The sequence below is a fragment of the Symphalangus syndactylus genome, chromosome 15 (genome assembly GCF_028878055.3).
Source record: "Symphalangus syndactylus isolate Jambi chromosome 15, NHGRI_mSymSyn1-v2.1_pri, whole genome shotgun sequence".
Lineage (NCBI taxonomy): Eukaryota > Metazoa > Chordata > Mammalia > Primates > Hylobatidae > Symphalangus > Symphalangus syndactylus.
The window spans coordinates 47,848,425-47,872,752 of NC_072437.2; the positions used below are offsets into that span (position 1 = coordinate 47,848,425).

At 38.5% G+C, this 24,328-nt stretch overlaps 1 long non-coding RNA gene across 1 annotated transcript; it reads right to left on the reverse strand.

The window, feature by feature from the left end:
* Window positions 1-1,761: 1,761 nt before the first annotated feature.
* Window positions 1,762-24,199, reverse strand: LOC129464116 (uncharacterized). The gene is made up of 3 exons (XR_008651439.2): window positions 24,141-24,199; window positions 2,205-2,311; window positions 1,762-1,971 (listed from the first exon to the last, which is right to left on the reverse strand). It is a non-coding gene; the product is annotated as an uncharacterized lncRNA (long non-coding RNA).
* Window positions 24,200-24,328: the final 129 nt, after the last annotated feature.

Sequence of the window (24,328 nt, forward strand, 5' to 3'; positions counted from 1 at the left end):
CAGATACAAAATAAATACAATGACACAATGAAGAGCTTCCTTTTTTTTTTTTTTTTAAAGACGAGTCTCACTGTGTCGCCCAGGCTGGAGTGCGGCGGCGCGATCTCGGCTCACTGCAACCTCCGCCTCCCGGGTTCAAGCTATTCCCCTGCCTCAGCTTCTCAAGTAGCTGGGACTACAGGCACCCGCCACCATGCCCGGCTAATTTTTTGTATTTTTAGTAGAGACGGGGTTTCACCATATTAGTCAAGATGGTCTGGATCTCCTGACCTCGTGATCTGCCCGCCTCGGACTTCCAAAGTGCTGGGATTACAGGCCTGAGCCACCGCGTCCGATGAAGGGCTTCCTTTTGCGCCAGTAATAATCAGTGGGTAATCCACAAAACTTTGGGATCATCTAAGATTTTCTAGTTCTAGGGAAACTTGAGTAAGGTAGCCAAATATAGTATGAAAAGAATGGCTATATTAGTAATCAAAGAGATATAAATTGAGATGGCAATTAAATAGTATTTTGTATCTAAATTAGCAAAGATCAGAATATGATAATAACCTGTGCTGGTGAATAGAACAAAACAAAGCACTCTCATACATCATTTACAGAAATGTAAATAAATATAATTTTACTTGTGGATATTTCTTTTTTCATCAATATATATATTTAAGTTTTATTTTATTTTAGATTCAGGGGGTACATGTGCATGTTTGCTATGTATACTGCTGGGGACTGGGTTTCTAGTGTACCCATCACCCAAATAGTGAACATTGTACCAATACGGAAATTTTCAATCCCCGCCCTCCTCCCACCCTTCCCCCTTTTGGAGTCCCTAGTGTTTATTATTTTCATCTTTATGGCTTTTTGTACCCATTGTTCAGCTCCTACTTATAAGTGAGAATGTACGGTATTTGGTTTCCTGTTTCTGTGTTGATTCACTTAGGATAATGGCCTCAAGCTACATCCATCTTGCTGCAAAAGACATGATTTCATTCTTTTTATAGCTTTGTAGTATTCTATGGTGTATATACACCACATTTTCTTTATCCAGTCAACTGATGATGGACACTTAGGTTGGTGCCATAACTGCTGTTGTGAATAGTGCTGCAATGAACATACAAATGCAGGTATCTTTTTAAATTTGATTTCTTTTTCTTTGGGTAGATAACCAGTAATGGTATTCCTGGGTTGAATGGCAGTTCTATTTTTATTTCTTTGAGAAATCTCCATGCTGTTTTCCATAGAGGTTGAACTAGTTTACATTCCCACCAACAGTGTATAAGTGTTCCCTTTTCTCTGCATGCTCGCCAACATCTGTTGTCTTTTCACTTTTTTAATAATAGTTATTCTGACTGGTGTAACATGGTGTCTCACTATGGTTTAAATTTGCACTTATCTGATGATTAGTAATGTTGAGCATTTTTTCATGTATTTCTTGGCCACTTGTTTTTATTCTTTTGAGAAAGTCTGTTCATGTCCTTGTATTTCTGAAATTTATTTTAAAATCTATAAAATGAACATATTTGTGACACAGAAATAGCCTTCTAGAAACCTGTCCTAAGGAATAACTGGAAAAGGGTGCAAAGATATACAAATGTTTATTAAAGCTATGTTTCTAATGATCAAAACTCTAAATAACTTGTGTCCATCAGTAAAGATTTGGTAATACAAATTGTGGAGAATACATTACTATTCAGTCATCAAAATGTGTGTTATACAAAACTATATGGTGATTTGGAAGATGTTCATGATAGAGTGAATGGAAAAATGGAGATTATAGAGCACTGTACAGTTTAATCTTACATTGCAAAGCTACATGCACCTGTGTATGTGCCCGCACACACACACACACACACATATTCTGAGCCCAGGAGGGCTTGATGGCTCCATCTTTCCCTCATCTTCTTTGCATATTGGTTTTTACTGTTAAAAGAACTTTGGTTGAGCTGGAGGAATAGGAGCTGATGAGTACACAGGTATCTGTAGGCAGGAGAGTAAAATCTGTAAGCAAGAGAGTAAAATGAATAGAAGTAGTGGCATTTGACTTATCCTGGCTCTTTTAGACTATCCCTAAGCTCCACTGGAAGGAAGAATAGAGTTAGATTTTGAGGGAGCTATTTTTGTAAAACCTCTTACAAGTCTGGACACTAGTACTACTACTTAAAGGTTCAGGTGACAAAGTAAAGAATGAATATTTGGACATGGCCATTTACTCCATTTCTGCATCAAATCTGATGCCACAGGACAGAACACAAATGGGAGCTACTGGCAGCAGAAGCAGTAATGGACACTGGAATTCAAGGCTTCCATGGCACGGGACCTTATGAAACAAAAGAATGAAAATAGACATATTCGCAACACAAGTAATCTACTTTTCAATCTCCCATTAATATTGTACAGTGGTTACAATTACTATTATAGCACTGAGGAATTTTGATTTGGGGAAATATGGGTTTAATAGCTAATATGACATCACTTCAGTTTGTCTGAAACTGTGTCTATTTCACCTTTGTTATTTTTAAAAAATAGTTTCCCTAAGTATAGAATTCTAGGTACGCAGTTATTTTGTTTTAGCAAAGATATGATTCCATTGTCTTCTGGCTTACTTTGTGTCTATTGAAAAATCAGGTATAGTTTTATTGTCTAAGGTAACTTATTTAGAGCTATTGTTTTCTTTATCTCTGGCTTTGTCTTTCCTTCCTTCCTTCCTTCCTTCCTTCCTTCCTTCCTTCCTTCCTTCCTTCCTTTCTTTCTTTCTTTCTTTCTTTCTTTCTTTCTTTCTTTCTTTCTTTCTTTCTTTCTTTCTTTCTTTCTTTCTTTCTTCTCTTTTGAGATGGAGACTCACTCTGTCACCCAGGCTGGAGTGCAGGGCACAATCTTGGCTCACTGCAACTTCTGCCTCCTGGGTTCAAGCGATTCTTCTGCCTCAGCCTCCTGAGTAGCTGGGACTACAGGTACACACCACCATGTCTGGCTAATTTTTTTGTATTTTTGGTAGAGATGGGGTTTCACCACGTTGGTCAGGCTGGTCTGGAACTCCTGGCCTCAGGTGATCCGCCTGCCTTGGCCTCCCAAAGTGCTAGGATTACAGGCGTGAGCCACCATGCCTGGCCATCTCTGGCTATTTTTACAACATTTTCTTACTGTTGTTTTGTTTTGTTTCAGTAGTTTTACTATGTTGTGACTCTGCAGTTTTCTTTATGTTCCTTTTGAATTCATAGTATTTCTTGAATCAGTGAGTTGAGGGTTTTCATCAGTTTTAGAAAACTTAACACCATTATTTTTGCTATAATCTCTCTTTTTCTCATTCTTCTCATTAGGAATCTAATGACATACAGTTTAGACCCTTTGACCATGTATACTATGTCTCTTACATTCTTTGCTATATTCTCTCTCTCTCTTTCTCTCTCTCTCTCTGGTCATTTTTCTCTGATTTGTCTTTTAGTTTACTAATTCTTGTTTATCTCTTTTTAGTATTTGATTAAATATATCTTTGAAGTTCTTTGTTAAATTTGTTGTATTTTAATGCCAGATTTTCTACTTTTTTTCATGGCTTTCAGTCCTCTGTTGAAATTTTTACTTTATCATCAATTACCTTGAATGCACTAAACTCAGGTGTTTTTAAGTCTATTTTGATCAATTTAATCTCGATCACCTGTAGATCTATTTATATTGTCTGTTTTTTTCTTACTCCTGTCCTTTAGTTTAGCTGGACCTGACAACTATTGATTACATTATAACTATTGTTTATGAAAAATTGTGGAGGCTCTGCATGATATGTGGAGAATGTATTTCTGCTTCTGGCAGGCAGTTAGAATAGAAGCAGATCATCCTAATTTAGTCTGGTATCAAGGTGATTCTATGCTGAGTTGTAATTTTTGGGAATATTAATCTGTTTCTCTTACTCCTAGGTGTAGCCCTACCAGGTATTTACTGCAAGTCTAGGATGTTTATCAAGGTCTCTCATCCTTAGCAAGCTTTGGACTTCATGAATATTATGAGACTTTTAAAAGCTCTCCTTAACTTCTTAGCCTCTCTGTCACTTTTGTTTTTTTCTTCTCAGCCTCTAGGCCTTTTGGAAACTGTCTTCCTAAAAGGAAAAGCATCACCAAATGTTTAGCTCACTTTTTTGGTGTACCTTTTTTTGCACTTTTCTGCTGTCTGGGATCTTGTTCCCTCTTCTCTTGACTACGTTGACAGCCTTGAACTCCAGTTTTTGTCCCTTTAGCCCCTTGAGATTCCTGACAACTTTGACCAGCTTCTCTACCAGTTAGCCTCATGTTTCTTTTCAGCTTCTGAGTTCTCAGACATGCCCTATTCATAAACTAGCAAATGACTCAAAGGAAAAAGCAGCATGAGATGTTGGGCTCGCTTTCACATGCTTCCCTTCCCTTTGATGTGTTGGATCCCCAAATCCTGGCTGCATTGGGAACTTTCTGCTGCATTCAAACAGGTTTTATTTTGGTATTTTATTCATTTTTGAATTGTTTTTATGGTGACAGCATCTAATAAAAACTAGTCATTTATAGCACGGTGGGGATATCCTCTCTGAAGGGGAGTCAAGGAGTTATATGTGACTCCTCTCTTTCTCACACACCCCACTCCTAATCTCTCAGCAAATCTTGTTGGCTCTACCTTCAAAATATATTCAAAGTCTCCCCACTTCTCACCATCCCCACTGTTACAACTCTGGTCCAAGTCACTTTCACATCTCACCTCATTATAACAATAGCCTCTTTACTGTTGAACCTGTTTCAACCCTTGCTCTCTACAATCTATTTTCAACAAAAAGATTGAACAATCTATTGAAAATTTAAGTCAGTCCTCTGCTGACAACACTACAATGGGCACCCATTTCACTCAGAGTAAATTTCAAAGCTGTTATTGTGGTGTTACAGATTGTATTTTCCAAAGATAGTCACATAATATCTTTTCCCTCACATACTTTTCTAGAGCCTTGTCATTTCCTCATCAAGAAATGGGGTCTATGTCTCTTCCCATTGAACCTGCACAGACCTTTAGGCAGACTTGATCAGTAGAGTATATCGCAAGTGATGCTCTGTGATTTCCAAGGCTATGTCACAGGTGCCGTGCATTTCCTCCTTGCTCTCTTGGGAAGCTCACACTTGGAAACTAGCCACCAATCTGTGATGAAGCCCAAGATACCCAGAAAGAGATAATAAAGAGTAGAAATGAGGTCTATAACCCATAGTTTTGGCCGAGATCACAGATTACAGCCAGGACTACCTTGCCAGGATGTGACTAAGCTGTCATTTAAGCAGATGTTCCAGCCCCTAGTCAAGTTGCTCCATGTGATGCCATGTGGAGCAAAGATAAGCTCTTTCCATCAATCCCTGCTTAAATTGCAGATTTTGTAAGCAAAATAAATGGTTGTTATTGCCACTAGGCTTGGGGGTAGTTTGTGATGAAGAAATAGGTAACTGACATACATAACCTACAAGATCCTGCATAATACGACCCCTAGATACCTTTTGAAAATCTCACTTCTTCTACATCTTATCTCATCTATTTTACTCTGAACATGTTTGAATGTGCCAAGCCTTTCCCTACCTCAGGGCCTTTATGCTGTTTCTTTTGTCTGCCTCGAATATTTTACCTCCTTTTATCCCCAGGCTTTGTTCCCTTACTTCCTTCCAGTCTGAGCTCAAATATTATTTTATCAGTGAGAACTTTTCTAACTTCTTTGCTTTTCTCTATAGCACTTCTCATCAACTTACATATTACATATTTTATTTACTGTGGTCAATTGTCTGTCTTTCCCCATAAGAATGTAAACTACCTGAAACAGCAAATTTGTTTTGAGTCCCAAGTGTTTTTAATGAGCAAATAATAGGGAATCAATAAATTTTGTAGCAAATAAATTTATTTAAAATTTTGCTTTGTTGACTATTTCTGTCATTAATCTCTTTTTTGATGTACGGATTCTCATTAGTCATCCATCTCTTTTTGAGACATCCACACTCATGGACAGGTTTACATATAGACAATGGGAATTCCTGAGAAATCTGTCTGTAAAATGTATTCACTCTTCTTGAAGATATTTAATTTGTTTTTTCAAATAAGCACATGACCTTAGTTTCCTAAGATCAAACTACATTCACTAAGTCTTAGAAGTGACTGGGAATCTCCTTTAAGCTACCGTTTTGTCAGCTCTCTTTTCTTCACTGGTCTGGTCCTTTCTCCCGTCTTGTCAGTTTAATCCAGTGGTAGCTTCGTTTTTTATCTTTTAGGAAGGGATAAATTGCTCTTGCCTACATAGTCTACATCCCATGAAAGACCAAAGTCTGTAAAGTTCCCAGAGTGCAAGAAAACAAGTTTTTTGCAATCACTGTCTGTATTTTTGCCCTCTATTTTTCCATCTACTTCCCTGTCTGGGCCAGAAAGCCCCTTCTTGTTTTCAATGGATCCTGAAAGTGACTTTTTAGTTAGTTATCAAACCTGTCCTTCTCTATAGTACAACCATATTATATAGTCTTGTTACCATAGGTAATCAGAATAAATAAGCAACGCTCTCAATTTCTCCCTTAAACATTGAGGAGTAAAATCAATAGAAGTCATTTGACCAGATCAAGCACATTTCCATTCTACATGTAATTTGCTGATGTGTTTGCCAAGGGCAAGGTCAAAAGGAAGTTGCATAAAAAATGACTGAATCTACTTACTTGCTCTCTTTTTAAAGGACCCTTCTAGAGAACATTTGCCTTCGGCAACGGACTCTGAATGTCACTGTCCTCTGGAGCTTAAGAACCAATATAATCATAGCATCCAGCCACTCAACAAATCCCAGCATCATACTCCAAAAGAGCTGCTGCTTCCAGTTTCTTTATTCTTCGTAAAAAATATGGATAGGGATTTGTTTGATAACAGAGCTGCTGAAATAGAAATAAAGAAATCTTCCAGATCTGATTTTGATTCTTTGCTTACTGTGAGATTAAAACACTCCAAAAGTAACTTTGCTTTTGTCCCTAGATCCCTTCTTAAGTCAAGCTGTCATTCTAAAACTGATCTACTGGATCAAAAATATTAAATACGAAGAAAAATCGAGACAGATTTGCCAAGTGGTTTGTCTGCCTATATCAAGTAACAAAAGTACGTTTGTGCTTCGTATGGAGACGCCATCTTCTTAGAGAGATGTAAGTGAATTAGCATTGGAAAAACATGTAACTGACACGACGAATTTGGGGGCCTGACTGACTTAACATTTAAAGTGTTTATAGGAAAGAATAGCAAAATGAATAAATTAGAGGGCAGCAATTCAGTGTAATTGAAGAGTTATGGTTATACCTAAGAACAAAGATCAGAGACACAGAGAGGACTTCTAGCAGATGAATTTCATACCTTTTTAAACCTAAGAAATATAGCAAGACCCACTTATCACCTAAATATGCCTCTCTTATATCCTGGTCTCTTTTTTCATGATTGTTGGGGCTTCTTAAAAGATTGGGTGCCTGCTTCTCCCAGGAGTGATAATGTTACAAAATCTTTTCACGGATGCAAGCAATTTGTTCAAAATAAGGCCTTCAATCTCAACAGTTTTCTAGTCTGTACCTCAACTGGAGAAGAAAAGGACTATCAACTGAAGTTCTGTGAGAGCAGTCATTTACTGCCCGTCCCCTTATATTTCTGTAACACTTTCCTTAAGTTCACTCCCAAGGCTGCGAAGCTGTGGGCAGAGTCTCTGTGTTGACAGAAACTTCAATTTGTAGTTTCTAAGCATCTATGTCCACTATTTTTTTTTTATAAGAAACTTCCCCTTTTCCCCCATACTTATGTTAAGTAGAAAAAGTGGATTGATTTTTTCTTTCTTTTTTTTTTTTTTTTTTTTTTTTAGATGAAGTCTCGCTCTGTCGTCCAGGCTGGAGTGCTGTGGCACTATCTTGGCTCGTTGCAACCTCCGCCTCCCAGGTTCAAGCAATTCTCCTGCCTCAGCCACCTGAGTAGCTGGGATTACAGGCGTCCACCACCATGCCCGGGTAATGTTTGTATTTTTAGTAGAGACATGGTTTTACCATGTTGGCTAGGCTTGTCTAGAACTCCTGACCTCAGGTGATCCACCTGCCTCGGCCTCTCAAAGTGTGAGCCACCATGCCTGGCCCGACTTTCTTTTTATTAAGAGGAACTCACTCTGAAAGAGAACTGTAGGGAAGAATCCTCTGTAGGGGTGACCTTTCTGTGATTCTCTTTAGTCACTTCACTGGTGCCCCCTTACAGCACCTGTGATCACTGCTCCCTTCTGTGTGGGCTCCTTCAAGTAATGGTTGGTAATAGTGCTTCCCTATAGCCAAATCTTCTGAGGGTTGCTACTGTTCTCTCTTCCTCATACAGCCAAGAACTGCTGGAACCCTCTTTGTTTCAGCCCCACATAAACAGAATCACTTGTACTCTGTTGAGCCCACCAGCACCATATAATTTTTAGACAGAACGTCAACAAGTCCTATAAAGTTAGATGGGGAAACTAATCTACATGATACTCCAAGATATCACACTTTTAACAGCTATTTAACACTCATTCGTTAGTCTCATAGGCAAATCATAGATCCTATAAATGTTCTTTTAGCTCAGGGTGAGCTTTCAGATTCCCCAAAGGTGTCCCAGCAAGGGCAAGGCAGTGTAGAGCCCTTCACTTCCTCCTAGAAGTGGTGGACGCCAGGTGAGTATTTGGCAAACAAATCACAATCCTCTTCAGACATTCCTCCACAGAGCACAGGAACAACAAGTATCCTAGGCCTAACAAAAATCTCCAGGTACCCATCATTCCACAGGACAGGTATGCAAAATAAATTCTTTACATCTAATGATACATCTAATGCACCCGCACACGTGTACTCTGCAGGGTTTGCCTCTGTGTGTGTAAATACATAAAAAACATTTGCTGTTCAGATTTATGTGACTGTGTGTGTGTGTGTGTGTGTGTGTGGTAAATCCTTCGAAAGCACCATTTACTCTTTATCTCCCTCCCCTATTACAGTTATAGCTAGATCCCAAAACTAAGTTCAAGGTTTACATCTGAGGTCTAAGTCACAAGCATGATAATAAATATAGAATATGGAATAGGAGGCAGAAGAGTCTACAGAAAACTCACTGACCTGAGCTTGAAAAAAGGTTTAATGTCTGCTGTGTCATGGATATAATTCTGATGTTCATGGTTTGATTTACTTATTTAAAAGTAAAAATGACTATATATTAGGTTGGTGCAAAAGTAATTGTGATTTCTTAATGGCAAAAATCACAATTACTTTTGCGCCGACCTAATATTTTCAATGGGGTCACAAATACACTCGAACTACACTCCAATGTGTAGGAAAAAAAAAATGGGCTCTCTTTATTTTTTCCTTTAACGGATCTGATTTCCTTCCTAAGTCCCCACAATGCACAGCCCAATTCAGTGTTTTCAGATCAAATAACTTAAAGTCTCTTTAGACAAATTCTCAGTCTCATTTGGATGAAAGCATTGACTTTTTTTTTTCTGACCTCTCTTCTTCTCCTCTTAAGGACAGTGTTGGGACACAGAGGGAAGTGTGGCTCCAGCAACCTCGTGGTGGCGGAGGGGAGCTTGGGTCCCCAATTGCCTTGGGCTATGTCTGGAGTGGAGACAAATGTTGCCTAACTAGTCCTGGCCTCGTGTCCCTGCATAGTCTTGGTGTCTGCTTTTGGGGTCTGATGCTTGTGTAACTTGTGGGCTGGTTCCTCAGCTTGACAGGGCCTAGCCACACTCTATCAAGGCGTGGCTCCTCTTACTTGCTTTATGGATATGGTTATGACTCCAAATTTGTCCCTGTCAACTCTCCAGCTCATGACATTAGCAACTCTTTGCCCCACCAGGGCCACTCCAGCCAAAGGTCTTCATTCCAATTCTCAGCCAACTGTGTGCCACCCTACTCCAAGGACAGAGGAGAACTCCAGGGCTCTATAAATTCCACTTATGACTCAATGCTGTGGTGTGTGTGTGCAAACCCTCTTCTTACAGGCAATACTATGCTGCACCCCAAGATTGCAATAGATAGTCTACCAGGGGATATCCTCTCAGATCCTAATGGGAAGCTTGGCAGAAGCTCTCCTGCCCTCTTGTTTCCCTTAGTGTATTTCAAGTGCTTTTCATCACTTCTTGAACTTCCAGTCCAGAGAAGAAAGCCTGGGATAGTTTGCATCTCATTCTGTTTCTTCTCGCTCTCTCCATTTTTCTCTTCTCACAATACTTGTACTAGAAAAGAAATGCATACCTCTCCCTCTTTCTGTAATGGCAATTACACCTAAACATCTAGGCTCAATATAATAGATTATTTCTTAAACACATATGCATTCCAGAGTGGTCTTAGGATGGAGGTAAGGTAGTGTTTCAGTTTTCTACCAATACATAATAAATTACCCCAAACTTAGCAGCTCAAAATAATACTTATTTTTATTATATTTCAGAATTGTGTGGATTTAGTATTCAGAAAAGGCTCTATTGTACAGTTCTTCTCTGCTCTGCATGATCTCAGATGGGGAAGCTCAACTGGGACTGGAGGATGTCCTTCCAGGACAATTTACCCATGGGGGTGGGCAAGTTGATATTGGTTTTCGGGAACCTCTTAACAGGGCTCCTTAGACTTCCTAACAATAGAGTGCCTAGGTTCCAGGAAGCCTAGATGGGAGTTTTAAGGTAGCATCACAATGGTACTTTATTTATTGAACAGTCAGGTCAATGAGGTCAGCTTAAATTTAAAGGGAGGGGAGGAGTAGACTCCATATTCTGATGGGGAATGCCATGTGCCCATAGATGAGAAAGGAACTGATGGCAGCCGTCTTGGAAAATAAGTTGCCATATTTTTTATTAAGCTCCATGTAGTCATTCAGGGACTCAACCTGTAACTTCTAAGGTCATCCCAGGTGTTTCCTTCATCCCAGGCATGTGGAAGAAGGAGGGAACATATGCAGCACATTTTTGAACATGGCCTGAAAGTGGCACATAGCACTTCAATTTACAGTCGATTGACTAGAACTCAGCTACAGGGTCACACCTGACCTCAAGGGAGGCTGAGAATGGAGCTTCTCTGTGCATCTAGAAAAAAGAAGACAGCAGGGTTCTTGGTGAGCAGAGGTCACAGCACACTCTGTAGTCAGGTCAGCCAGGCTAGCCGTTGTTATGATATGCAGGAACTAAGCAAGTTTAGAAAAGTTTATCTTTCTTGGCAATGACTGACTTTCAAATCTATTTTCCTCACAGTGAGTTTTCTTAAAAAAAAAAAAATCTATTTGGACAGTCAGAGATGAGCAATGAATGACCTTATTGTACTGTGGCTGTTTGCCACGCTGAGTGGAAAGCTCCAGAGCCGCAAGATTGACACGGAGTGAAAACGCATCTGAGAAGACAGAACCTGTTCCTATCTTCATCATGTATGTTTACGTAATAAAATCATATGCATGATTATCAGATGACTACATACACCAAAATTTTGTTGGTTTGAAAGAATTGAAATATTTATTTTGAAAATTGGTTTGCTCTTGAACAGCAATAGTAGATCCATCTCTAAAGTCCTCAGGCACCCTAGAAGCTAGAGAAATAATTATATTCACCTTTATAACCCTGTCTCCCTCCAGAGAGCAAATATTTGTTGAGCAGCTACTATCGTCTAGGCACATTTTTAGATACTGGGTATCCATCACCAATGACCGAATCCCTTTGTTCATAGGGGCTACATTCTATTGTGGAACTTACATTCTGGTGGGCGTATGCTCCAATATCTAATGAAGTATTCAAAGTTCAAAAATACTTGTAGAATGTGAAGGGATAAAATTATTATAAACTCTAAGACACAAGGTAATTTTAGGCTCTTTAAGCTTTTAGAAAAAAAACAGCATGTTGAATCTGAAAAAAATTATTTAAAAAGTAAAAAATTTGAGTGCTTACTATCTATGCACTTATTACTTATGTAAAAAGTATTAATATGATTACTAGCCATCAGAAATGTGAAAATATCCTGAGATCAGGCATTTTTCTCACTCTTCCATCTAATTGCTACTCAATAACAAATTATTCTTATTAATAAGAGATAGAGTATACTACTGAAATGAATACAAACATTATAGGAAAATATTGTTAAAACATTTCTTAACTTAGAAAAGGTAAAATAGGTCCTTCAAAATTATTTTGGTAATTTACAAAATTTCTAAATAGTGTCATAATAACTTTATGTATGTAATTATTCCTGTGGTTGTAACTGCTTTTATAATCAAGTGATTGTTTCAATAAATATGTGAATCCCAGCCAGACTTGGTGAACAACAATAATGAAATCAGCACATAACCCTCTAAAGACTACTTTTTAACTCTCTTCCATACATTCCTATGCATCTTTTCATTTTTTTTAATGCCAGTTAATGATTTGTATGGAAAGTGAGGCCATTCTACACAAACTTAAACTCAGATAATATTTTGAGGCTTGCAGATTAAACCACGGAAAATTAACATTGGGAACACTCAGTATTATTCCATCACTTAATTGCCATGTCACCTTGCTCTGTAACTGTCTGCTCCTTAATCATTTACCGTCTGTTAGATGGGAAAACTTCCTCTATGGTTTTATAAAGATTAGATAATAACTATAAAGTAATTTCTGGAGAAAAGCTTTTGGCAGAGGTATAACAGGGATAGACAATAGTTTATTATTAACCGACAAGATGGACTCCAACTATCCAAATCATGGGAAGCAGTAATGGCTAAGAAGTCCAGTGCATTAGATTGTGCATAATAAATGTGAGTTGGTAAAGGTTAGGATAAACAAAGAGAGTGTGATGGACAACACTGGCCCTGAGCTTTTTATGCCCCATAGATGTCTCCTAATTAAATCTGATACATAAGTCCCGTGGCAGTCATAAAGTAAGAAAAACATTGAAAATATGCTTTCAAGCATAAGCATTTAAACTTCTTTGGGAAACAGATTAATTAAATGCACTTGTAGGAAAATGGAAGGTTTAGGAAAGAGTTATTCCTGCTACTCCTAGCCAGTATTTCCAAGACCAATCAAGAGCCAGGGAAGAAGTTGTGGAGAATAATACACAGAGGGAATACTGTACTTCGGAGCTGGAAAATTTCCTCTGGAGTAGGTAAGTCGCCAGCATGATTTTTTAATGGCAGTCCTTTGAAGGATGAGTAGCTCCCTTGAAGGAGATGAGATCATTGAATCAGAAACAAACTGGGGACATCTGACCTGAAAGTGAACTTAGATTAGGGAGTGAGACTATAGATTAGATCACCTCTCCGAGAGCCAACCAGGTAGTCTTCATCGGAAAAATGAAGATATAATATGCTTATAGCGCCAGTATATTAATTGGCCTTTATATTTATTCCAAGAGAATCCCAAGGAAAACATGGTAATATCTCAAGAAGTCAGAATCCTGGGTAGGTTGGTGGACACAGGTGTGTGTTGTAGGCGTGTTTTGCAAAAGTTTCATGTGACTGTTTTTACTTAAAGATACTGGCTCACATCCCTATTAAAGGCATCCCATTTTTATTTCTTTTGTAAAGAGAAAAAAATTTTGGCAAGAGAATTATCAACCATATGACTCCTTTAGGTGTAATATTTGCTTAAGATGTGAAATACACTAATGAATGGTAAGAAGCCTTCTACATAGGAAAATTTAGTCAATAAATGTTTATATGGGCACCTAATATTTGTAAGGATACTGTGTTTGGTTTGTAAAGTATAAAAGAACAAATAAGACATTTCCTCTCATTGAGCTCACATTTTAACATAGATAAGAGTCTCTGGATAATTAGTTCTGTGAGATGCAGCATAAATATATGAGTTATATATATATATGCAGTATGTATACATATATATTAGAATCAAGAAAAGAATGAGCAATATAGAATGGAGAAACATGTCATAGAGTAGATGAAATTTTAAGCAAAACTTAAAGAACAAATAGGACTTCTAACAAATAGAAGAAGGAAAGAAGTGTATTCAAGGCAAAACAAAACAGTCAAGGCAGGTGATCTGAAAGTTCATTGTGTATTCTAAACTCAAGGACTGGTGCAGTGTGGCCAGATTATAAAACTATGTGGTGAAGTGCAAAGTCAGGGGTGTGTCTACCATGAGGTGGAGTTGTTACTTTCCTTTATTGCATACATAATGGAGGATCTTTAAGGGTTTTTGAGCATAGGAATGGCATCATTAGATTTGTGTTTTAAAAGGATTAAATGGCAGTGTGGTGAATGAATTGCAAAGTAGAGAGTCTGTGATTAGAATATATTAAATACTTATCAGGTTAATTGGATAATATACAAGAAAACATTTGATAAATTTATAAAGAACCAAGCTAAGTGTAAATTTCTATTATTTATGGTCCAGGAAAGAAATGATAAGTACCTAAACTATGGAAGTGTCAAAGGCATTAGGAAATAGCAAATGTTTGAGAGACATTTTAGAGGTAACAATAATAGTAATAACAGTGAACATTTATTAAGTGGGTGCTATGTTTCCGGCACTGTTTTAAGTGTGTTCCATGCATTATTTCATGTAATCCTTACTATCCTTTAAGAAGAAGGAACCATTTCAAAGATCTAAAAACTGAGTGGAGAGATTGTGTAACTTGCTCACATCTCATGACTAGTAAGTGGTGAAGTCAGGAAATGAATTCAGGCAGCCTGACTCTAGACATGCTCTTAGGTCCAATTACACAAGAAGATGAATTTTATTAGTGGCTAGGGGATAGAAGGAGTGAAAATGATCTACAGTGGCTGTCTAAAAGTATCTTTTGCAAACACTAGTTTTTCAGAATATTAATTGATGTGATGCAAGAAAGGGGATAAACATCAAATAAAATACTGGGATAAACAAAATAAACATGCTTTCTACTGCTGGAGATCTAAGAGCTTTTAGAAGTTTAATTTTCATTGAAAACCTCCAAACAAGTGTTACATAATATGTAGAATTTCCCAGACTTCTTTGACCATAAATCTCTTTTATAATTTAATCTTTTAGGGGATAGTGTTCTGGAATACAATCCAGAAACTGTTGATGTGGAGATCCTCTATATCTTGTGCTTTGGGCACAAGATATAGAGCAACAGTGTTGTGGATAAAATGGTAAATTTGGTTTGGATATCTTGAGTGTCAAGTGCCTCATGGGAAGATTCATAATAGAATATTGTCGATTTGGGTCTTAAGAATGCGCCAGAATTGGAGAGGTAGATGTGTAAGTCCGTCATAGGGGGGTGACAATGAAGACTCGAGCTTAGCTCACTAAGGGGAAGAGAGAAAGGGAAGACCAAGGAGTTCATTTTGGGTGTCGCCTACTTTCAAAGTCAGTTTGGGCAGGGCTCGGCTGATGTTTAATTGATATTTAAAATTGATAACATTTTGTTCAGTTATTTCTAATGGTGAATTGTCTGTTAAGTTTCAGCATATCCACATGTATAATTCAAGCCATAGATTTTTTTAATAACTGTATTTCTCCAGGATAATTGACCAAGTAGGAACACAAATTTCTTAATTTATTAAAATATTAGGACAGGCGCAGTGGCTCCCACCTGTAATCCCAGCACTTTGGGAGGCCGAGGCGTGTGGATAACTTGAGGTCAGGAGTTCGAGACCAGCCTGACCAACATGACGAAACCCTGTCTCTACTAAAAATACAAAAATTAGCTGGGCATGGTGGCAGGTGCCTGTAATCCCAGCTACTCAGGAGGCTGAGGCAGGAAAATTGCTTGAACCTGGGAGGTGGAGGGTGCCGTGAGCCGAGATCACGCCACTGCACTCCAGCTTGGGCGACAGAGCAAGACTCTATCTAAAAAAAAAAAAAAAAAAAAAAATTAGGCTGGTTGATCTTTTTTCTCTTAGACGAGATGGTCTCTAATCGAACACAGCCATAGCTCAACTTTAAGTGCAATGATGTAGACTCCTGGTTAGCATTCCAAATGTAACTTGCCCCCATGACTGCCTTTTATAAATTTAAGGGAATATTATTTCCTACATATGAAAATATCCTTTAATTTTAAACAAGAGATCTCCTGTTAATTTAATCCATGGCAACGAGATTTTCTCAAACCAAATTGTTCCAGGTGGATCTATTTTAGCTGCAACATCTGTGAGCCATTCTAAAGGCTTTCAATAAAAAAATAAAATCATATAATATCTGACTAGAAACAATAAAAGCCAAATTGGATTGCTCTCTGGAAAAGGAATTTCAAATTGTGTTTTAAACCTACCGACTTTTGGGGGGAAAGGTTTAAAAAAAATATATTTAATTTACATAAAAACAAATGGCTTTAGGCAAATGCACTATTCAATCCTCGATTTTGCTGAGGACATGTTTTCAATGTAAGGCCAATGTTAACCTAAAACAAGATAAAATTAAGGAGTGAGAATAAGTTTAGCTATTTTTTTTTCACATTCTCTTAACCTCTCTCCAGTTCATTATTTTTTTTTCCACATTCTCTTAACCCCTCCCCAGTTCATTTTAGACACTTTTGCTAGATGAATATACCTAAAGCACAGGGTTTAGTCTTGTAATTTCTCTGCATGCAAACTCTTAATGGTTCTCCACCATGTAGATATTGAAGTCCAGACCCCTTAGACTAACATCAGGGTCCCACAGGCCTAGGCTTTTTTGTGGCTTTTTTTTTTTCTTTTTCTTTTTTTTTTTTTTTGAGATGGAGTCTCCCTCTGTCACCCTGGCTGGAGTGCAGTGGCACGATCTCAGCTCACTGCAACCCCCACCTCCCGGTTTCAAGCGATTCTCCTGCCTCAGCCTCCCGAGTAACTGAGATTGCAGGTGCCCACCGCCACACCCAGCTAATTTTTGTATTTTTAGTAGAGAATGGGTTTCATCATGTTGGCCAGGATGGTCTCGATCTCTTGACCTCGTGATCCGCGCTCCTCGGCCTCCCAATGTGCTGGGATTACAGGCAGGAAACACCGCACCTGGCCTGTGTGGCTTTTCAGTCTGATCTCCTATTGCTCTGCTTCTTGCCTGGAAGATTCCAACCAGCTCGACTGCTTGTTTACCATATACAAACTCTACATTCCTCATACTGCTTCTTTGCTTCTATTTTTTCTTTTTTTAGATTTCTTTCTTCACCAACTCCAGCTAGAGGTAAATCGCTTCTTCTCTTATCTCCTCCTTATTTCATATAGAATTCCTAACACACTTAACCATTTTCTAACTTGTATTATCGCTTTATAGGAAGGCTGCATGGTGTGGTAGAAAGATTCATGCAGCCTTGAGGATCAGCCAGACGCCAGTTTCATATTCCATCTCTGTGTCTTATTAGCTAAGTGGCCTTTGGCAATTCTCTTAATCTGGCTGAGCCTCAATTTTCTTATCTGTAAAATGGAGATGAAATGTCATCTGTAAGATTTTTCAGCATTCTACTTGGCACACAGACATTAATATACATTAGTCTCATTTTCAATAGAGCTTAATCCTGTGTTTGCTTTCCAAGTAGGTATATATCATCTCTACTGAAAGACTGTAGAATTGGAGAAAAATTACCTACTTAATTTGGCTCTTAAAAGAGTTTTTAAAATAATGTATACAAAGCATATAGTTTAGTTCCTGGCACAGAGTAATCATAATAAATGGCAGCTCTATTGTTGCTATTATTTTTTAAGAGTATAAACTTCTCTAAGTAATGGCTTGTGTGCAATTCATCTTTCAATTTCTGCCAGGGTTTAGCAGTGTTTAGTTGATGCTTAACTATTATTCATGGAATGTATACTTCCATATTTTTGGAATCAAGTTTGTAAAGTGAGAAATAATGATTTCAGAAATACCAAAGATCGGTCTATTTGGTAGGTTTTATTTCTAAAATAATCCAGGTGCATTTGATTAAATTTGGTGCCCAATTTAACACTCAAAAGCATAAAGAGCAGAGCTCCAGAAGAAAACATCTTTAAAAATGTCTTTTTAAAGAAAATTGTGATAAAAAATACACACAACATAAAATTCAACTATTTCTAACTGTACAGTTCAGTAGTGTTAAGTATATTCACATTGTTGTGAATACATAATTTACCCTTGAACAACAGAGGTTTGAACTGTGTGGGTCCACTTATACACGAGTTTTTTTCAATAAAAGTTATACCAAGTGGGCTGAGCGCGCTGGCTCACCCCTGTAACCCCAGTACTTTGGGAGGCTGAGGCAGGCGGATCACAAGGTCAGGAGATCGAGATCATCCTGGCTAACACGGGGAAACCCTGTCTCTACTAAAAATACAAGAAAACTTAGCTAGGCATGGTGGTACGTGCCTGTAGTCCCAGCTACTTGGGAGGCTGAGGCAGGAGAATCGCTTGAACCCAGGAGGCAGAGGTTGCAGTGAGTCGAGATCGTGACACTGCACTCCAGCCCGGGCGACAGAGTGAGACTCCGTCTCAAAAAAAAAAAAAAAGTTTACACCAAGTGTGCTTACCTCTCCTGTCTCTCATTTCACCTCCTCCACCTATTCTGCCTCTGCCATTCTTGAGACAACAAGACCAACCCTTCCTCTTCCTCCTCCTACTTCACCTACTCAACATGAAGATGATGAGGATGACACCTTTAGGATGATCCACTTCCAATTAATGAATAGTAAATATATTTTCTCTTTCTTATGATTTTCTTAATAACATTTTCTGTCCCTACTTTTTATTGTAAGAATACAGTACCTAATACATATAGCATGCAAAATATGTGTTAACCGACAGTTTATCAGTAAGGCTTCCAGTCAGCAGTAGGCTATTAGTAGTTAAGTTTTTGGAGAGTAGTTAAGTTTTGGGAGAGTCATATGTGGATTTTTGACTGCACAGAGTGGGGAGGGGAAGTTGGCATCCCTAACCTCCATGTTTTTCAAGGGTCAACTATAGTTCTGTAGTTCTCCAGATCTTACAAATCTGGACTCCATACTCATTAAACAACAACTCCCTTTTTCTCCCTCCCTGCAGCCCTCAGTCACCTCCATTCTATTTCCGGTTTCTAAGAAGAAAACATTTTTAAAAGGAAAAAAAAAACAAAGAGGAGAATTCTATTATGAGTACCCCATCCATTAATTATCACTGGAGGCGAAAAAACAAAGAAAAATGAGAAAACAGAGAGATGTCCCTAGCACACGGAGCCTGTCACATGCTGAGTTAATAAGACTAAAACTTGGAGCAAACTCGTCCTTGGCTGGGAAGCCAGAGATGAATATCAAGCCCTGTCTAGGAAGCAAGAGGGGAAGTAATGCAGGAAGGCCAGAATCAGTTTCTGGATATTAGAACAGAGCAAGGCCAAGAGCTGAAGTAGGGGCGAGACCACAACCACAGTCTAAGGGCTATCATGAGATTTCAGTAAGAAGACAGGGAGGAAATGGAGAGAAGCGATGAAGAAGGAAAGGGCAATAAACCTAATTCCTGTGGGTGGGTCTGACTCTTGGGCATGTTTTAAAGGACTAAACATGGGCCTCTTGGGCAACACTGGGCGGTGCCTTCTGGCACGTGCTCCAGGTTGCTGGGATGGGCAGCAAATGAGGGAGGACCTCTTCCTACCTCTCCACTTGACTAAGTGGTGATTATAAGAACTGAGGCTCACAAATATTTTCACCTGATTTCATGAATATAGACATATTTTTTGGAGGAGTCAAGGGAGAGGCTTGGCAAAAATAGGATTTATCTGGGTCACGCCCACTTTCAGATGGGCCTGCTGGGAAAGAAGATGCTTAAGGAAAACAAGGCAGAAAAAACAAAAAACAAAAAAAACTTCTAAACTAAAAATCATGAGTCCTACATTGTTTTCCAACTCCACCCAGTCGTTTTATACATGACCTTTGGCTAGTCCAATCTACTGGCCTTTGTGTTCCCCTTAGGATCAATTTCCTTAAAATCTTCAAGAACTTTGTATATCAAGTTGATTCATTGAATAAAACCAGATATATTCTTACCCTTGTATGGTGACTATTTTGATTCTCAAAATTGTTCCACAGTCATATTAAAAGTTAACACTTGGTGGTACACATATCTGAAAACTAAGGTTAGCCCAAAGAATAAAACAAAATGAAACTTAATAAATGATTTAGCTGCTGTAACTAAATCAATTTCTTGATCATGAAATACTTAAGGACAAACTTTCTCTTTTGTCCACACCCATCTTCCTTAGACTACCATGGTAGTCTGCGTGGGCTAAGAGGACAGTAGTGGCCTGGAGTGTCCAGACAACAGGCTCAGAAGACAGATGGGAAGTCCCCCCTCCCCATTCCTTCTGCCATATTAGAAATACAGTGATGAAGGGACACACATAGTCCTTTGAGTCTTGGACCTTGCAGTCTAATGCAGAATAAGTTTGCTTATATTCTAATATAAAAGAAAGTATTAAAAATAATCCAGAAGAGAATTAAAATGGTGATATCTCATGAGAAGTTCTAGGAAAGTAATAAAACAGAAATAGTGATATACATTAAGAAGAGAGATCTTTAGCAAAGAAATGCCCTGGAATGCAATATCAAGTTTTTTAAAAGTAAGCAAGCATGCGAACATGACTTATTATACTTTAATGCCTGGCTTCTAATTTTGTCCATAGCAGCAGCATGGTGTTTTACTGTACAGTCTCTGGATGACGGATGGAGGTTGTCTCCACTCACCTTCCCACTGGTCTGCCTTGAATTTCTCTTTCCTCCCTCCTCACCTAAAGTTCTCACTTTCTTGCCCCGCTGTGCCTTAGTTTTCTATTGCTACTCTAACAATTTACCATAAATTTATTGGCTTAAAGCAACAAGAATGTATTACTTCACAGTTCCAGAATTCCAATGCAGGTCTTACTGGGGTAGAATCAAGGTGTTGACATAGCTGCAGCCATTCTGGAGGCTCTAGGGGAGAATCTGTTTCTTCACCTTTTCCAGCTTTTAGAGGCTCCACCTGTTCCTTGGCTCATGGCTCCCTTCCTCCATGTTCAAGGCCAGCAATCTAGCATCTTCTTGACCCTCCTTCTGTAGTCGAATCTTTTCCTTTTATCACAGCTGAGAAAAGTTCTTCAGTTTTTAAGACTCAAGTGATTACATTGAGCCCTCCTGCATACTCCAGGACAATCTCATCATTTCAAGATCTTTAACTTAATCACATTGCAAAATCACTCTTATCATGTAAGCTAACATATTCACAGTTTCCAAGGATAAGGATGTGGATATCTTTGAGGGCCATTATTCCGCCTTCCACACTGAGATAACTAGAGCTTTCAGGTTTCCCATGGGAGAATTAAAGCCTACCATCTCTGGAAAAACTTTCATTCTCTCAACTATTGGCTAAGAATTATGGAGAAAGTAGAGAAATAAACACATTCACAGTAAGGTTGTAACGGCTGGCACAGTCTATAGTTTCTTGTGGCATTTGATTACAAATGTTAAAAAAAACTTCAATGGGTCATATTTCTTGCTGTATTACAGGTAGGCATATACTTCTTGATTTCAACTGGACTGTTCTCTTTTGAGTAGAGTTATCTCATAATGGGGACAGAGAAGGGTAAAAATAAAACTTGTAGACTTTCCTCTGCTGTAGGGAGAGGCGAGAACTACTTTGATTTCTCTCCCCAACACATTTTGTTTGGAGATGTGGTCCAAACAACCTTAGTAAACGCCAGGTTTTAGCATGTAAATGAACAGAGCAAACTCCTTGTGAGAGAAGTTCAAAATAGGGAAACTGTGCATAAAATAAAAATACCTCTTTTAACTCTGCCTTGTCATAGGTTCATCAACTTTACAGACCCTTTGATCTTTTTCATATGCTCATGACCATTTCTGACCCTTAGCTCTCTCCTTCTCACCCTGCCACTAACAAGCTAAGACTGGAGAAGTAGGACTATCTGGCCCTCTCTGTCAAGGAACTCAGAGCAACTTCCTATTACATTACATATTTTTTTCTCAATTCCAGTTTCCATATCACCTTTTCCCCCACATCAGGAACAATCTATAACCCATTTCAGCACCTAACAGAGTACTTGGCTAATGATATGTTCACAATAGATATTAAATGAATAAATGAAAATTTCTGATCTAGGAAACTGAGCTGTAATGACTGTGTGGCAGCAGCTACCATTGATTGAATACCTACTTCTTGTACTGAGGCAGCTTTCCCATGTTTTCTAGGTCTTCACATATTTTATCTCTTTAATCTTCTCACCAATTCTATGAGGTTGGTATTATTGTCTCTATTTTAAGATCAGGGACTTTAAGAAACTTCCCTAGGATTACACAGCTAATAAGAGAGCCAGGACTTAAAGTGAGATCTGTCTCACACCTAAGTCCACTGTTCTTCCTGACTCTGTGCTGCTCTCTTCCTCCTTACCATCCTGGTCCAGTGAGAAACTCAGATAAGCATTAGCTAACAAATCTCCAGTGTTAGCTTGATAGTGGCAGGGTGGGGAGGAGAGAGCTAAGGGTCAGAAATGGTCCTGAGCATCATTATAAGCAAGAAATACTTTTAACTGTGCTGTAATGATTACGTGTGGTATTCAATATGGGTTAGATGAATACTTATGGCTGTTTTGATTGCTCTCTTTATAGAGTTATTCTTTTTGCCTACGTGTATGATTGCTCAAAAGGTGTAAAAACTTTAGCCAAGAATCAAGCAAATTGCCAAACTTTATAACTAAATCCTGCCTGGGTTGGTCTTTTAGAGACCCTATATCATCACCTACTGAGGCTTCCTCAAACCCTGCTATCTATAATTCAGAATTAAAAAAAATTTCTAAACTATAAGAGAAAAAGCTGACCAAGAGGATTTTGATTTCTGGGGTGCCTATTTTAAAATTCTTTTTGAAATATCACTTTTTAAAAAATAATTTTTGTGTTTCTGATTTGCCAGTGCTGCCAACATGGGTTAAGAGTGTCCACCGGGTAATCTAGCACTGGGCTCTGCTATGAAGTTGCTATGTCTTTGGGTTTCTTTTTTTTTTTTTTTTTTTATACTTTAGGTTTTAGGGTACATGTGCACAATGTGCAGGTTTGTTACATATGTATCCATGTGCCGTGTTGGTTTGCTGCACACATTAACTCGTCATTTAGCATTAGGTATATCTCCTAATGCTGTCCCTCCCCCTCCCCCTCCCCCCACCCCACAACAGTCCCCGGAGTGTGATGTTCTCCTTCCTGTGTCCATGAGTTCTCATTGTTCAATTCCCACCTATGAGTGAGAACATGCGGTGTTTGGTTTTTTGTCCTTGCGATAGTTTACTGAGAATGATGTTTTCCAGTTTCATCCATGTCCCTACAAAGGACACGAACTCATCATTTTTTATGGCTGCATAGTATTCCATGGTGTATATGTGCCACATTTTCTTAATCCAGTCTATCGTTGTTGGACACTTGGCTTGGTTCCAACTCTTTGCTATTGTGAATAGTGCCGCAATAAACATACGTGTGCATGTGTCTTTATAGCAGCATGATTTATAGTCCTTTGGGTATATACCCAGTAATGGGATGGCTGGGTCAAATGGTATTTCTAGTTCGAGATCCCTGAGGAATCGCCACACTGACTTCCACAATGGTTGAACTAGTTTACAGTCCCACCAACAGTGTAAAGGTGTTCCTATTTCTCCACATCCTCGCCAGCACCTGTTGTTGCCTGATTTTTTAATGATGGCCATTCTAACTGGTGTGAGATGGTATCTCACTGTGGTTTGTCTTTGGGTTTCTAGAGGAAAACTGGGAGAAAGCTGGGTGGCCAAGTGAACTGTGAAACCCAAAGACCTCTTGAGGTCACTTGAGGTTACTTCAGTACTTTTTTTTTTCCTGCTCATACCATTTGTTCATATTCTTTCTTAGAAAAGCTAGGTTTGCATTCTATGTCACAATAGATGATTTTCCCTACGTTTTAAACTCCCATATCTGTTTTAAACTCCGGGGAAAACTGTTCCTTGTTAGGATCGATGCACATTTTTCTTCCTTGGGTTTTGCATCGGTAAATTTCTAAAGATCCCTTTTCCGTAGAGCTTTCAAGATGAATAGCCAGTTCATAAAAACTATCAAGTGGCTTGCAAATACCAAGAAATAATTCAGTCATGTTAATCTTTTACATGCAAATTTTGTTTTTTGTTATAGGAGTGTAAAATATGTAGTCATATGAAACCCCTTTGGTTATGTATTTAGGGATCCCAGGAGGATACGTTGGATGAAAACCAATATTCACTCTAACAAGCACTTACTGAAATTCAATTAGGTGCGAGGAACTGTGGTAGGTACTAAGGACACAAAGATGAAAATGATTCTCCAAATTGATCAGCCTGGACATTGTTTCCCTCTGAAATCAATAGATTAATCATTTTTTAAATTTCTTGAGGCTCACATAAGTAATTCTAATTTTCATAAGCTCATATGAATATTCAGTTATTTG